This window comes from Marmota monax, unplaced genomic scaffold (assembly GCF_021218885.2).
Source record: "Marmota monax isolate L192 unplaced genomic scaffold, Marmota_monax_Labrador192_F-V1.1 WCK01_AAM20220418_F8-fsc00004, whole genome shotgun sequence".
NCBI lineage: Eukaryota > Metazoa > Chordata > Mammalia > Rodentia > Sciuridae > Marmota > Marmota monax.
The window spans coordinates 7,930,080-7,933,923 of record NW_026692881.1 but is presented as its reverse complement, the minus strand read 5'-3'; positions in this window follow the sequence as shown (position 1 = coordinate 7,933,923).

Genomic DNA, 3,844 nt, shown 5'->3' with positions numbered 1-3,844 from the left:
CTTATTTCCTTTCCTAAGCCAAGAAGACAAGCAAATCCTTCTAAAAGAAGGTGTCTCCTTGTGACAGCAAGACCTCATGTGCAATTTCATAAAGACATGACTAATTTATGTGGGCAAAACTTAATATGCCCTGGTGGTTTATGGAAGGCTCAGAGACCACACGGTGTAGAGGGAGAGAGATGAGGATGGGAGGGGTGTTAGTTGGGAGGAGTGGGCTCCACTGAAACCCAGATCTGAGCCAACTGCACCTCAAGTGAAATAACAGCAGACAGTTGCACTAATGAATGACACAGTCTTGTCTTTCTCCTTCAGCTAAGGACATCCCTCTCTAGGAAAGCTTATACTGCATCTGCAATTTCTACAGGGGTTTGTTCATTCATGATTAGCTTCATTCATCTAACTTTAGCATTAACAGTTAGATGGTGTGTTCTAGTGTTTGAATTACTCAGAATAGTGAAAACATTCCTTTCTTTTTCCCTTTTTTTAAATTTCAGTACTAGGGATTGAACCCAGGGCCTGGCACATGCCAGACAAGTGCTCTCTACCACTGAGCTATAACTCCAACCCTTTCTTAAAATTTTATTTTGAAGCTGGATTTTACTTCATCACTCAGGCTGGCCTTGAGCTTGTGATTCCCTTGCTTCCACCTTCTGAGTAGCTGGAATCAGAGGCTTTTGTCACTGAGCCTGGCTCAAAATAACTATTTTCTAAAGCTGAAATGGAATGTTTATCATATGAAAAGATCTTATGTTGATATTAAATGGCCTAAGTACATTATTAATATTGCAGTACAATAAAATGTGCTTGATCTAGGCATTTGACCTAAGAAAATAATCAAGAAGAGTAAAGGTTTGTGGACAAATCAATTTATCTCAACTTTATTTGTGTAAAACTTATAAAGCCACTACCCAAAAGGGATATTGTGTGCAGAGAAACACTGATGAATGATGATAACAACCAAACATAATTTCAAAATACTTCACGTCCTATGTTAGCTAGGGTCCTTTGGTCATAAGTAACAAAAGATAGTTTTGGCCAAGTTAGGGGGAAAAAAGGACTTTATTGAAGAATGTGGGCATATCATGGGTATGGAGGAAAAGCTGAATGTCTAGCTCTTATATAAATGGGTATTCAGGTTATGGGGAAAAATGAAGAGATTGACAGGGCATGACCATCAGGGTAAATCAACTCCAATTCACTTCCATCCTTCTTTCACTTTACTAAAAATTCAAATACCTAGGAAGGCTATGTCAATAGCCTTACCTGGGCCCTGTGTCCTTCATTTGGCCAGGGGAACACACTGACACCTTATAACAGTTGTGCTAAGACCTTACGGAATAGGGAATGATAGCAGAGGTTGGCTGTCAGTGCCACAACAAACTGCATTTTAAAATTTCACATGAGGAACATGTGACCGAGTTCTTAGCACTGGAATGGAGCAAAAGTGATGTTTGCCACCTCCAGAGGCCCATTGCAACTCCCATAGACTCTTCCATACTCTTCTGCTTCCTCATCTCTGGGTAGAACATGGAAAGACCCCTGTGGGAAGTCCACCACATAGAAGGATCTGAGTATCCCAATTATCACATGATGTCTATTCAGTGTACACACCATTGCAGAGACAGGAGTGAAAAATCAATTTTAGTGGTGTTAAGTCTTTGTGATTTGGGTTTTCTTTATTTCAAAAGTTAAGCTACCTAATACTCAGGTATGCATATTTGCCGCAGTCTGGCTGAGCACAAATGCTGCAGTCTGGCTGGGCACACAATCATGAGCCACCACACAGCTTGTAGATTCAAACAGCAACTCTTTATTCCCGAACTCACACCAGCCGTCTACAATCACGTTCTGGGGAAATCCACGTTCTCTGCCCAAATCCACGTTCTCTGCCCAAATCCACCTCCACTGGGCTTCTATCTCCAAAATATATTGTCTGAATCCCGTGAGAACTGAAGGGGAACTCAGGCAGCAGGATACGCCCTATTCCCAGCAGGAATAATCTTAAACCTTAAACCTGGAACCTAAACCGGGAATGCCCTAATCCGCCTTGGTCCTTGAACAAGGTCACCTACATTCAATGTCACTGCAACATGGGGTACGCTGGCAAGGAAATTGTCATACCTACTTGGCTAATGGCTCCCAGCATCTCCTCCCTTCTGATTAATTAAACAACAAGCAATGTGGCTTAAGGACCGTGCCTGGTAGGTTGTCCAATTCAACATATGGTTCTTACCCGTCATCGGAAAACTGACCTTTAGGCGTCAGCCTCCTGTCTTAGGTTGATACCACTGCAATTGGATCATACCCGTCACTGACTACCGGTCCAGCATATAGCCATTGGCCCCCAAATTTTAGACCATCACTAGTAGAAGGGAGGAGGATACAGAAATGCCATGACACCAAGCCAATTGACGGCTCCTTGGGAAAAATTGCATCACTGGTGACACCATCAGCAAAGATATGCCAGCACTACCACAATTAACATGGGGTGCGCTGGCAAGGAAATAAAAATTATATCACTGGTTAATCACTGTCGCAGATGTAAGAATGGCCAAGCTGGAGTTCTGGATATCAGCTGTTATGGATTTGAGTCAAATCATCTTCTTTTCGATCTGTAGAAATTGTTTTAGTTAATCTCTCTGGAATCCAAATCGGCTGCTGTTCTCCCTGTGGAAAAACACAAACAGAGCCCCGACTCCAGACAATCACTGGGTCAGGACCTTTCCATTGTCCTGTTAGAATATCTTTCCAAAGTACTTTAGGCTTATGTACATTTTTTGGATACATATGCCTTTCCTCAGCACTAAGTCCTGATGAATCCAAATTTAAAAAGTTTAGAGTAAAAAGCGTTATTTTAAGTTTATCTTTGGGGGATATTGTTGGCAGCAGGTCTACCCTGGCCCCTGGAGCCCTACCTCCACTAGTTTGTTCTGCATGCCAGTGTGGCCAGCTCACAAGGCCATGGCGAACTTGCGGTTTTTCTGTTCCTGCTTGTCCGTCTGAGACATATGTGTCCCACGGGAATGCCTTGACCTTTTCTGGTCTGATGGACTTCTTGTTAAGGGAGGTTTCGGTACCTGACAATAATAGATGTTGAAACTAAATTTCTCCCCCCTCCCTCCTGCTTTTGGGTAGTTTTCCACTTCTGCTGCTTGGGGATAAAAGAAAGTGTGTTAGCAATAAAGTGTGTGACTCCTGGATGAAGAACCTTGGTGTCCTGTGTGTCTTTTAACCTCGCCGTCCCTCACCAGACTCGGCTCCCTTGGCCGGACGCGGAAATTGGAGGTTCCCACCGAGATCCGGAAAGCAGGGGTAAGCGGACGGGGCTCACCTTCTAAGAGAGAAGGGGGAGGATTGGTTTAAAGATAATTTAAAGAGACAGGGTACGTACCATGGGTAACTCAACAGCGAAGGTTCGTCTGGCCAAATGTTGAGAGCCACAGCCAAAGGGGCCCCAGCAAAATTCCAGCTGCCAGCAAACTTCCAGCTGCTGGCTGATGATTGGCTCACAGCAGCCCCAGCAACATCTAGCTGATTGGCTCCTCTGCGGTGATGCTCATTGGGCTGTTTCCCTGCCCTTTCAGACCACGGAGCTGCTCATTGGGGGACTTTTCTGGCTCCGCCCACGTGACCCAGGCAATCGGCCTCAAGAGCAGGAGGATTGTGGGAGGTGGAGAGAAGCTTGGGGGGGAGAGAGAGGCTTGTGGAAAGCCGGTGGTGGCAGTTAAGGCTCTGAGGGTTTTTCCTGAGAGGCTATTTTGTTTGTCGTGTGTGGTTCTAAAAATAAAGTTAGTTTCTTTTGACAAGTGGCTCCTGATTGTGCCCAGCCAGACTGCGGCATTTG